This window comes from Pan troglodytes, chromosome 1 (genome assembly GCF_028858775.2).
Source record: "Pan troglodytes isolate AG18354 chromosome 1, NHGRI_mPanTro3-v2.0_pri, whole genome shotgun sequence".
Taxonomy (NCBI): domain Eukaryota; kingdom Metazoa; phylum Chordata; class Mammalia; order Primates; family Hominidae; genus Pan; species Pan troglodytes.
The window spans coordinates 116,730,298-116,742,390 of NC_072398.2; the positions used below are offsets into that span (position 1 = coordinate 116,730,298).

The 12,093-nt window shown below is 45.0% G+C and overlaps 1 long non-coding RNA gene and 1 pseudogene across 2 annotated transcripts in view; one reads left to right on the forward strand and one right to left on the reverse strand.

Annotated features, from left to right (window-relative positions):
• Positions 1–12,093, reverse strand: part of LOC107967697 (uncharacterized) — a 71,940-nt gene that overhangs the window by 52,649 nt on the left and 7,198 nt on the right. The window lies entirely within an intron of this gene.
• On the forward strand, positions 496–8,066 carry LOC469809 (3 beta-hydroxysteroid dehydrogenase/Delta 5-->4-isomerase type 1-like; annotated as a pseudogene).

The window sequence follows — 12,093 nt, forward strand, 5'->3', positions numbered from 1 at the left end:
ATCATGTTAAGACTAAACCCAAGACTCTATCACACTGCAGCCTTAAGATTGGATTTCTCCTACTGTTCCTGGGAAGAACTAGATATAACCTAAAGGTCACTATTCTCCTGAGATAAGGGATCCTGCAGGAGGAGACAGCAATGAGTATGTGGCCAGAGTACAAATTGATAACGAGCTGGGCCAGAAGCCACAGTGCATAAAGCTTCAGACCTGCCACAGGGGATGAGGTGACCAGCACCCTGATTACTCAGTCCACCTTTTAACAATCTAACAAATGGCTAGAGCTTTTTCATTTTTTTTTAACTACCACTGGCAGTGGTGGGGACACAGAATTTTTGCAAAAAAAGAGGGTGGAGGAAAATAAGGGATCTGTGTGAGTATATAACCATTTGACCAGTCTTCTTAGCCCTCTCCTGGGTCACCTTAGAATCAGATCTGTTCCCCAGCATCTTCTGCTCCCTGGCGAGGGTTTCCTGCTACTTTGGATTAGCCATGATGGCCTGGAACTTCCTTGTGACAGGAGCAGGAATGTTTCTGGATCAGAGAATCATCCATCTCTTGGTGAAGGAGAAGGAGCTGAAGGAGATCAGGGCCTTGGAAAAGGCCTTCAGACCAGAATTGAGGAAGGAATTTTCCAGTAAGTAAACTTGAGTTATAGGTGTTTGGCTCCATCTTAAACCCTCCATGCATGTTGGGAGGTGGAACTTGTCTAGCAAGTTATGGAAAGTTGTAGTCAAATCAAAGCCAATACCACATCCACAGTAATCAAAAAAGAAATATTAAATAGTATAAAATGGCATAGTGGGAAAGATACTGGATGGGATGTCCGGAGACTGGATTCTGGCCCTGACACAGAACTTGAGAGGTAGCCACCTCAGCCTCCATGCATTTTTTCTTCTCATCTAAAAAATCCCACATCAATTCTCTTTCTTGTCTACAACTCATTTATGTTCTGAAGCTTTTTGTCTTGCCAATTGCTGTGCAACACTCACAGAAAACACTATTTATCTGGAGACCTCACCAGTGAGTCCCTGTCTCTCTAGACTGCCCCGGGCTTTGTTTCGTTTTGTAGCATCCTTAGCATCTTTAGTGAAGGTAAAATAAAAGGAAATGGAAAAAAAAAAGATGAGTGTGTCAGTGTGTGTGTGCATTTGTGTGTGACAGAGAGAAATGAGGGGAGAGAGAATCACAAAGAGAGAATGAGAAAGACAGAGTGAGAGAGAGAGAGCATCAGTGAGAGGGAGAGAGTGCGCACTAGTGCACAGCACAGAGCAGAGACAGAGTAAGAGGCAGTATGAGGCCAGACATGCTTCATTTAGATTTCACATATATGACTTTTTTTAACCATTTGTCTGTTATCACCACAATAAGTTGACTGCAGAATTTGAAGTAGCAACTCCTTGTATGAATAGACCCATGAGGGAGTTAGAAGAGGGGTCACAGGCCAGGTGCGGTGGCTCATGCCTCTAATCCCAGCATTTTGGGAAGCCAAGGCGGGCAGATCACGAGGTCAGACGTTTGAGACCAGCCTGGCCAACATAGTGAAACCCCGTCTCTACTAAAAATACAAAAATTAGCCAGGCATGGTGGTGTGCCCCTATAATCCCAGCTACTCGGGAGGCTGAGGCAGGAGAATCACTTGAACCCAGGAAGTGGAGGTTGCAGTGAGCTGAGATCATGCCACTGCACTCCAGCCTGTATGACAGAGAAAGACTCCATCTCAAAAAAAAAAAAAAAAAAAAAGAAGAGGGGTAACATCCAACTGAACTACGAACCCATCAAGGTGCAGAAACAGAGTGACTTGCCAAGAACATCTGATTAATGTGTAGCAGAGCTCAGACCAGAGCTTCATCCAGAGGCTTCATCACTTGGCCCTTGAGCTGATGCTTGGCAAGGTGGGTCTTCAGTCTCTTCCTTTGCCTCCATGTGTGTCCCAAACCAATTCCCTGTCATCTTCCCCAACCCAAATGATTGGGGGGACTGTGTGTCTACATGTGGGCTCTGGCTGCCCAGAGGGTCCTGCCCTGTGCACAGAGAAGCCCCCCATTGACAGCACTCTGGGACCACACCCAACAATCTACTCTTCCTTTCACTCTTCTCTGACCTCTTCAAATGTCAGATTTCCTCCACTCTCTGTTTTAATGGTGTCTTTGATAAACAAATATGAATGCACGACCAATATTAAATGTTTGTAATCCTTGTGTCTCAGCAATATTTGCAATCTAACATCTGATATCAGGAAAAAAGCAATGCTCAGCCTAGAGGAACAGTTCCGCTATGGTGAAAATGCAGGGGGCATAATGGATGGGCAGGGCCTGTATGAAGACAAAAACAGAGAATCCTTTCAGTGTTCTTTCTGTGCCAGGCACTGTGCTAAAGGTTTTGCATGTGCTGACTCATTTACTTCCCATAACAACCCTATGAGATTGGTAATATTATTAGTCTTATTTCTTACAGATGACGAGACAGAGAAGTTAATCAACTTGTCCAAGGTACCACAGTTAGATTATGGCAAAGCTGGATTTGAACCCAGACAGTGTAGTGCAGCTTCTGTGCTCTTAAGCTGTAGTTGTCTAGCAGCTTCTCTAGACCTCCCTCTAGCTCAAGTCATGCCATAAAAGCAACTGCATTTAGTCTACATAAAACACTTGCCAAGTCCACAGTGCCTTGGAGAAGGAGGGAGCTATGGCTTCATCAACAAAAGTCCCCTTTCTTGGTCCCTCTAGATCCCTGAAAACTCATTGGGGGAAGAGTCCTTTTCTCTCTGCTTTGGAGTTCTTCTGCTTTGACATAGCAATTCCTTTGAGCCAGTCTGTCTGAAGTTGGCAGCAAAGAAGAAGCAGAGGAAGGGAGTAGGAAGGGCAGAGGTGGAAAAACAACCAGAGAAAATTCCACTCTCAGGCTGTGAGCCACCTCCTCCCCAACAGCCTCTTTCCTACCTCCCCCCACTGCAGGACCTTCTTAGAGTTGCCTGACAAAGGGAAGGGTCTGGAAGTAAACAAAACATGGCAGAGGCATCAGGAGAGCAAACGGTCCTGCTTGTACCCCAAGAAGGAATTTCTCCAGCCTTGAATTTTTCACTCTGATTTTTACTCTCACTGTTCTTTAGCCTTTGTTGCCAGTTTCAGTTAAACTGGCTTATTCTTACCCTTTCTCAGAAAAGCTGATTCTAAACAGCCAGTCCTGCACCTGGGGTACGGGGTACAAAAATGGCAGGTGGGATGGGCAGGTTTGAGCCTTCACTAGAAGCCTGGCCTTAGATCTCTCCTTAACCTCTTAGCCTCAGTTTCCTCACCAATAAAGTGGGACTCAGAATACCTACCTCTTGAGATAGAGATACAAGGAAATAAGCAAGCTGTGAGCCGTATGCAAATTATAAAGCACAAATGAGAGTAGAGTATTTATCCGAGCTCCATGTAGCATGGTGCTCATTTTGTGGGTTAATTCCAGGTGATAACTTTACTGGCAGCATAACTACCTGTGGATTTCAGAGAAGCCTGAAGACATTGATGTTGTAACCACTGCCCCTGGCTAGACAGTTGGAATGTCAGTTCATCCATGGCTAACTCATTGTCAGCATCGCTGTCTGCTTTTGATGCTATTTTGATAAGAGTTTTCAACGAAATTCATCATTTCAATGAAATTCATTCATTCATAATTCATCATTTCATCATTTTATGTACAATTCCTGAGTCATGGCTCCACTCTCCTCCCAGTTGCCCAAGCAGGAAACTGTAGGGGTGATTTTATCTTCTCCTTTTCCTCTCAGCCCAGCTCCAATAGGTACCAGGACCTTCAAGGTAAGGTCTGAAATTCAAACCTGGTGTATCTCTCCCCTCCTCTGCTTCCACTGTTCGACCCTGGTTCCAGTCCTCATCTAAATGTTGGCACAGACATTCCGATTAATCTCTTGATCACCTGGCTTTCTCATTTCCCCTATACCAGTCCGTTTTATATCCTCAAGCCAAGGTTAACTTCCTGCATCACAACTCTGCTTCTGTTTCCCTTTTACGGTTTTTTTTTTTTTTCTTTCTTTCTTTCTTTTCTTGAAACAGCGTTTTGCTCTGCTACCCAGGCTGGAGTGCAGAGACATAATCTTGGCTCACTGCTACCTTCACCTCCTGGGCTCCATCCATCCTCCTGCCTCAGCCTCGCAAGTAGCTGAGACTATAGGCACTATAGCCTGGGTAATTTTTATATTTTTAGTAGAGACAGGGTTTCACCACGGTGTCCAGACTGGTTTCAACTTCCTGGGCTCAAGTGATCCACCCACCTCAACCTCCGAAGTGCTGGCTGGAATTACAGGGGTGAGCCACCATGGCCAGTCTGTTTTTGTACTTCTTTTAAACATAAATAATAGGTTTTATTTGACATGATGCTAGAGACCCAAAATCATTATTCCTGGTTACATATAGAATTAAATTAAAATATTTTCCTCTTATACCCAACTCTCCACAATCACCCTACTCCCCTTAAGAAATTTGGTGAGATTCCCATGGCTCTAGCAATGCTTACATTCTAAGCACACCTGACAACTCACTGTTCAGATTACTTTCCTGGAGTGAGGTGAGGTACAAACAAATATTTGTTCTTTCCCAATCAACCACAACACATGCTGATTTCTCTGTCTTTGTTTACTTGTTCCTTTTATGGAATGTACACCCTCCACTCTAACACCCCGACTCTAACATCCTTGAGCACTTATGAAACATCACCTTTATCAGAAAACTTCCTAGCCAGATCCAGAAATCATTGCAATGACCTGACCCATGTTCATGCAAAGCTCCAAAACAAGACCAAGCTAACAGTGTTGGAAGGAGACATTCTGAATGAGTCATGCCTTAAAAGAGCCTGCCAGGACGTCTTGGTCGTCGTCCACACTGCCTCTATCATTGACGTCTTCGGTGTCACTCACAGACAGTCTATCATGAAAGCCAATGTGAAAGGTACAGTATCCTGGGGAGGAGATGGAGCAATGTGGGAAAATGAGAATCAGAAAGAAGGACAGGATGGAAAGAGAAGTTTCTCCACTGAACACCTGCTGTACTCTGGGCCAAGTGTCTTTGCTGATCACTACCAACTAGGGAGTTCAAGACTGCTAACTTTAGTTTTTTAGATGATAAAACTAGGGCTAAGAGATGACAAGTAACTTGTCCTAGGCTCCCCAGGTAAGTAAGTAAGTAGGTGAGTTAGGCTTTAAATTCACTCCTGTGTGACTCCAAAGGCTGTGGATGCTCTTTCTACTGTGGCTCCAATAAAAGATAAACTAAACTCCAACTTCAGACTCTTGATGTCAAGCCACCGCTTGCCTCCCAGCGCAAAAATCATACCTTCCAGATGTCACCATAGTCATCATTTTGAACCTTGTGTGCAGGCTGATGAGAACATTCAGAGCCCTCCTGCCCACCTCAAAGAAGAAGTCCTCTTGAGAGAACTAGCAAAGCTGGTTCACAGAGGTCTGTCAGGACAGAATTATCCAGCACATGCCTTCCCACAATATTTTCTTAACCATAAGATTTTCCCCGTATCCAGAATACAATCTCTTCAGCTCACCACCGGGCCTACTATTACAGAGCCATTTCTTGCCAGGTGCCCAAAGTGCAGCCTCATTCGATCCTCATCCCTTAAATATTGGGTGGTTTTTGCAAATTGTGGCTTTCCAACCTACTTTAAATTCAGACACATTGGCTTAAAGAATCTTGTCATGTAGTCTCACCCTCTGATTCCCAGAGCCCAGTCTCTTCAGGACCATAGCACCCCACTGCTGGCCTGGCCCTCCATATTCAGTCTACTCTGATGCCTTTTCTAATGCAACTAATTGCTTTTGGGTCTCCAGCACCATCTAAAAGAAAAAAAAAAAAAAAAAACCTTTTCAGTTTCTACTTACCCATAACCTGTAAGTACCCCTACAGTGCAAGGAGTATGCTAAGAAAACTAGTTTTTCATTTTAATTCTTACTCTCTACAGCTCCCAGCAACAGGGGATGTGAAATGACAGGGGAAGTGTTAGAGGCATCTGTTTCCTAAAACCATTACCACTGGCAGGCTTAGAGAATACTTCACAACGTTGGTCATTTACCCCTTGAAGGTAAACTAACTCCATATTTTCTCTGCCACTAGATTAATTTTTGAAGATGATACTGTCTCTCCAGAAACTCAAATTGCACAGAGACTTTAAAAGGAGCCAACAGTACAAAAATAAGCAAATAAAAATGATCCTTTGCCCATGATTTTTCTTCCTTCTTCAAGGGAAGATGCTCTGGATACCTCCATGAGCTTTGCTTTCACACAGCTCAGGGGAGGCTGCAAGGTCCTCCCCATGCAGGTGTTACCAGCAGAGGGCACACTCCCTCCCCAGTCCTCCACCAGGCTCCACAGGAAACACCAGTGCAGGGTTTGGAATACTAAGTAGAAGGAAGGTTTATTTATTACCACCACCCCCCCTTTACATAACTGGGTAAACAGAGTCACAACCAGAATTGGAAGCAGCTTGCCTGGAGAACACACAATCAGGAAAAGTGTGTGGGTATCCAGAATCTCCCCAAACACACTATTTGCTCAGTGACTTCAGGGATTTGGTTTTGCTAGTCAAAGTTTTATTAGTCTTCAATAAAATGAGAAAAAGTTTTATTAGTCCTCAACAAAATGAGAAAAATACCAGCAATTGCATGTATATATTTAAGAGCGTATATTGCCTTAATATACAACTGTGAATGTGTGTGCGTGATGTGAATTCTTCCACTGCCCTTTTGTGCCTAAGGACTGGGACTGTCCATATTCTCAGAGTGTAGCTTCCTGATTTTTTAGATTTTAAATAATCTGTCTTTAATGGTATCAATGAAAAATCATAATTTTCCAATATTCTTACTTGCCAAAATATAAAGTGATAACCCTAGATTCTTTTCCAAAATTAAAGTATACACGTACACACACACACACACACACACGTCCACAAAACCCAAAAGTCTAGAAATTCTTCCTCTCTAGAGCCCAAATGTTCATTTATTTTTATTTTTATGTTTTTCCTATGGCTGCAGCATGGCCCAATCTCTGTCAGAGCCACAGAAGAATACAACACTCAGTTGTAACCCAAGTGTGTTACAACCACTGCACTTGGGAGTGGGGAGTGGGGCACATGGATCTGTGCACGTGGTTGCGGCCCCATAGGGATATTTCCTGACACTGACAGCATACTCTTCGTGGGCAGGTACCCAACTTCTGTTGGGAACCTGTGTCCAAGCTAGTATGCCAGGCTTCATCCACACCAGCATCATAGAAGTATCCAGGCCCAACTCCTGCAATGAGATCATCCAGAATGGCCACGAATAAGAGCCTTTGGAAAACATATGGCCTGCTCCATATCCATAGAGCAAAAAGCTTGCTGAGGAGGCCGTGCTGGCAGCTAATGGGTGAACACTGAAAAATAGCGGTATCTTGTACATATGTGCCTTAAGACTCATGTATATCTATGAGGAAGGAAGCCCTATACTTTCTGCCACTACAAATGAGGCCCCATTACAATGGGATCCTGTCAAGTGTCAGCAAGTTATCCATATCAACACAGTCTATGTTGGCAATATGGCCTGGGCCCACATTCTGGTCTTGTGGTCCCTGCAGGACCCCAAGAAGGCCCTAAGCATCCGAGGACAGTTCTACTATATCTCAGATGACACGTCTTACCAAAGCTATGACAACCTTAGTTACACCCTGAGCAAAGAATTTGGCCTCTGCCTTGATTCCAGATGGAGCCTTCCTTTAGCCCTGATATGCTGGATTGGCTTCCTGCTGGAAATAGTGAGATTCCTGCTCAGGCCAATTTATACCTGTCAACTCCCCTTCAATCGCTACAGGAGATATCATCAAGCTTCATCCTCCTGGCTTCATACAGAAGGTGACAAGGGCACAAGCCCAAGTCCTGCTGCCTCCCTTTCACACAATGGCCAACTTATTGTCTTCCTCGTGTCATCAAAACCTGCGCAGTCACTGGCCCAACCAGAAGCTTTCTGTGCTAACCATATACCAAAGGACAGACAATGTGATTTGCCGTTACCAAATATCAGTGGCTAATTCTGAACAATTTGGGATCTCTTTTAACTTGAGGGTCTCTTGTGACTACTAGAGCTCCATTTCCCCTCTTAAATGAGAAAGTATTTCTTTTTTTTTTTTTAATCTCCTATTTCTTCACACAGTTCAATGAAAAGAGCAATAAATGCTTTAATGCTTAACTGGAGGGAGGTGTGGTTTCTATTAATACATACTTTCCTCCTTTCCCTTCATTTCAAGGTATCACCATCTCCAATTTAGAAGAGTACCATGAAACCAGGGTTTGAGGGGTGGGCAGAGTAGTGGGAGGGTCAGGAAGGGTGGATGAAGACTGAATAAGCTCTAGTATGTTTCGGGCAACTACAACATGACCTACATATGACATATATTACCTTATTTAATACTCATCAGAAACCTCTGATGTGAGATGACTATTTCCATTTTATCAGGGGGGAAACTTGTTCACGTTCATACCAACTGATTAGTGACTAGACCTGCTACCAGGGAGTCAGCCTTGAAAGTCCTTATCTTTCCACTGAAACACTCAGCCTGAATTTGTCTTGTCAGTGGTACAGCAGAGCACTGGAGCATGGGGTGCCATTCCTTGAGAGAGCCCCAACTCCCATGGGTTACCTCCTTCTTGCCCAATTCCATGCAGGAAACTCTCTAGAACCCAAGAGAATCCCTGAGGGGCACCTGAAAAGGTTTGCATGCCTTACCAAACCGCCCTGAGCAGGGGAGAGAGAAGGAAAAATGCATTTAGCCTCCACCAGCTTCAGTGCCAATTTCCTTGAAGGTCTGTAGAACATACCTCCCATGGCTATATGTGTGCTGGTCATTCTGGTTATTCATAACCCTGCATTTCAACCTTTCAAATCACACAATGAAGCCATACCATAGGTTCCTGGGCAAGTAAAGAGAACAAGGGTGAGCTTCCCAGAAAATTTATCTCCTACTCAGCTCAAAAAGTAGAAGTCTACTATCCCACATCCCCAGATATAACTGCCTCTCCCTCCTTTTTTATCCATCTTTCCATTAAATCATATCCTTTCTTCCTTTATTCTTCCAACTCCTTAAGCTTCTCCTTCCCTACATCTCCCCTTTTATCACTGGCCCTCGCATTCTTCTCAATTTCCCTGAGGAGAGGAGGCCAATAAAGACAAGTTTGGGGACTTCAGTGATGACATAGTCATTAATCAACCAAAGAAGCAACGGTCAAAAGAAACACTTTCAGGGGGATTAGGGACACAGTTGAACTGAAGCGGGTGAGGAGGTTGCTGTGGGTCCAGAGTGTGGGAAGGGAAGCTGTCTCCCTCTGGACCTGGGTATATCACAGCCATGATGAGGGTAACACTCAACATCAAGATGGCTTCTTTCTTACACAGAAAATTTACAGATGATTAACCTCAAAGCACCAAGGGACAGGTGATCAGCACCAGCATCAGGGTGGAATGGCCCTAGGCAGTGGGGTAAAGTGAAAAATGGAACACCCCTCTTGCCCCATCCACTGAACAAAATGCAAGAGCCAGCACCTCTCCAGCTCTTGTAAGGCATGCCCACCATCCATATGTTTATGACAAATAGCATGGGAAGGATAGGAGGGTGGTGGAATCTGGGACAAGAGCCTTTCCCCCTGGTTTTTCAGCCTAGTGAAACCCCACTCCTATTGACCAATGAGGGCAATGTTCACAGAGAAGTGATGGGAAATATTATACCTCCAATGGGCAGTGAGGGGTCATCACAGAAAGACAGGAAGAAATTGGATGGGCCAGCAGTCTCAACTGGACAAGCACAAAGGCCTCGGAGTGTTGCGGCCAACAAAATGTGCCATCCCTTCTTACAACTGAGGGTGCCAGGCAGGCAGAGCTCCTGCACCAAGCAAGCCTCGCTGAACCTCACGCCATGCACCACATGGAGGCAGCAAGTCTCGGAGGGAAGAGCAAGGAAGCCTGACCCAGTGGGGATTTTTGGGTCCCTTTCCTCCATCTAGGTGGCTCTGCAGGGTACCTGGCAAGGGAATGAATGAAAACACAGGCAAGTTCTCAGCCACCGGCTTAAGGGCTAGGTGTATATGAGTACAGAGAATGGAGCTGAGCTGGTCACTGGGAAAAGCCACAGGAACCAGTGGGACTTAAATGAGGCCTTGAATTCCTGGGTCCAGACAGGGGGCACAGCATGGGCAGTGGTGCAGAGGAAGACGAGGGGCATAAGGAGGCCCCCCGTCTTCTGGGAAGCATGTATGGAGGGCAGATGAGGAGCTCAGGTACTTGACAAAAGTTTCCACCACCTGAGAGCCAGGCTCTGAGGGCCAGGATGGGGCTGGGAACCCGTGATGGCCTGCTGAGAACTGGCAGGAAAGTAGCCAGAGGCCAACTTTTATGTGAAATCTCTTGATTTCTAAATATTAGCAACTAACTCTAAATTTTAAAAAACAGCTCAAAGACCTGCTCCAAGAGAGGAATGCGTGGGCTAGTATTCAAAATGTATGTGTAATATTTTATTTCTTAAAAAGTAGGTGGTGAGATGTCAGCAGCAAATCTGTTCATTCTTGGTGAAAAGTCCCAAATATACATTATTATATCGTATTGTCACCTTTTCTGTATATTTAACATAGGTTATAATTTTTTAATAAATTAAATTTGGTGGGGAAAAAACATGCAAACTAGCAAAACACATTCACAGGCTGGACCCAGGATTAAGAGCTCTGATTTTCCATTTCTGCTCCCAATCTAGTGGTCCAGTGGGGGAGATAAAATACAAGACATGTTAGGTGCTGTGCATAGTAAATATGCAGAGTGCCATAGAAAGGAAAATGCTTCTGAAGGATCCATTCCCACAGGGGACTCATGGGGTCCTTGCATTTTGGCTGGATATCAAAAGATGGGTAGGATTTCAACAGACAGGAATGTGAGTGAAATTATTCCAGGCAGAGACAATGCAGTCTGCAAAGACCCAGGTGAGAAAGGGGTCCATTTTAAGCAGCAATGAGACCAGACCAGAAAGCCCAAGGCCAGGGGAGACATGGAAGATACACCTGAAAAAAATGATGGGCACAGGCAGGATCACCTGGGGTCATCCCTGGAGACATCCTGCCTGCTTCCTTCATTGCCCTCAGAGTAGGAATTCTGTGCCCCACCCCCGCTTAAAGAAGACTTGACATTCAATTACTTCACATATTACATGGCTCATCTTCTCTCAAAAATTGGACTCTACAGGAAAAGAATGTCTCCTTTAGCAATGAATATTGATGGTGATGCTAAAAGCTGGGACATCATTCACTCTGCAATGGAAATTGTTCAGCTGTCCCTGGAAGATTACCTTGGCAGCACGTTGTAGGATGGACTGAAAGAGATGAAGAGGATACTTGAAGAATCTAGGTAAGAAATGAAGGCCTGATTTATGTGTTGGTAACAAAACAGAATACAGGGGCAACTGCGGCAGGCCTGAGACAGAATGGCCGCTAGTTGAGACAGGACTGGGTGTGGGCACAGAATTCCCAAGCACACACTTTCTCAAGCCAGAAACCTGGATGGCAGCCCCCCACTCCGCCCACCTATCATTCAGTGCTACCAACTTTACCTCCACAACACCTCTTGAACGTGTCGTCTTCCTCCCTGGTAACATCATTCCTACTCGTACCCCCAACAGGCCTCCTTGTCTTGGAGAATCACCCGTGAAACCTATCCTCAGCAGTGTTGCCAGAGTTCTCTCCAAACTAGTCTCACCACGTCACTCCCTTCCTTAAAACCAACCAATAGGAGGAGCCCCAGGACTGTCAGGATGAGCCTGAGAGCCTTAGCATAACATAGAGGGCCTCTGAAGCCCTGGACCCTGCCTGACACTCCAGACTAATTCTCACCAATCCCTGCCCTGTCCCCAGATTCTCCTACTTTGTGCCTCAACAATTTTCCAAACTCAGCGCTTCCTGCATGCAGCATGCTTTTATATCCACCCAGGCCGGTGCATGGTGTTCCTTCCGCTTAAAGGGTGCCCAGCTCTCCTGCCAGCACATCCTTCCCAGCTCCTTATTTACTATCCAATATGTCTCATT